Source organism: Triticum dicoccoides, chromosome 3A (genome assembly GCF_002162155.2).
Source record: "Triticum dicoccoides isolate Atlit2015 ecotype Zavitan chromosome 3A, WEW_v2.0, whole genome shotgun sequence".
NCBI lineage: Eukaryota > Viridiplantae > Streptophyta > Magnoliopsida > Poales > Poaceae > Triticum > Triticum dicoccoides.
Genome location: NC_041384.1, coordinates 555,922,402 through 555,923,252, shown reverse-complemented (window position 1 = coordinate 555,923,252; position 851 = coordinate 555,922,402).

The following is an 851-nucleotide window of genomic DNA, read 5'->3' as shown; positions in this document are numbered from 1 at the left end:
GACCCTCTCTACTCTTTCGCGCATGCTATGCAGGTGATATGATGATACCATGCCAAGTTTCAACATTTTCAGGATTCATTTTGTAGTGATTTTCAATTTCACGGTCATTTAGCTCTCTAAACAATTAGGTAAATGACCGAAAAACAACAAATGATGTCAGAACATGTTGGAAATTGATGACGTCACTTTGAATGCTGCATACTGAACACAAAAGAAGTCCGGAGTTCAAATAAGTTATTAAAAACATTGAATTGGTCGTGTAACAGATGAGTTCTCGTCCGAAACCCTGATACTCCGAAAGAGTTTGTCTAGTTTGTACACGAAGTACGTCCAGTTTTTGCCGTGACCCTCTCTACTCTTTCGCGTGTGCTATGCGGGTGATATGATGATACCATGCCAAGTTTCAATATTTTCAAGATTCATTTTGTAGTGATTTTCAATTTCATGGTCACTTAGCTCTCTAAAAAAATAGGTGAATGACCGCAAAACAACAAATGATGTCAGAACATGTTGGAAATTGATGACGTCACTTTGAATGCTGCATACTGAACACAAAAGAAGTCCGGAGTTCAAATAAGTTATTAAAAACATTGAAGTGGCCGTGTAACAGATGAGTTCTCGTCCGAAACCCTGATACTCCGAAAGAGTTTGTCTAGTTTGTACACGAAGTGCGTCCAGTTTTTGCCGTGACCCTCTCTACTGTTTCGCGTGTGCTATGCAGGTGATATGATGATACCATGCCAAATTTCAATATTTTCAAGATTCATTTTGTAGTGATTTTGAATTTCACGGTCATTTAGCTCTCTAAACAATTAGGTAAATGACCGCAAAACAACAAATGATGTCAGAAC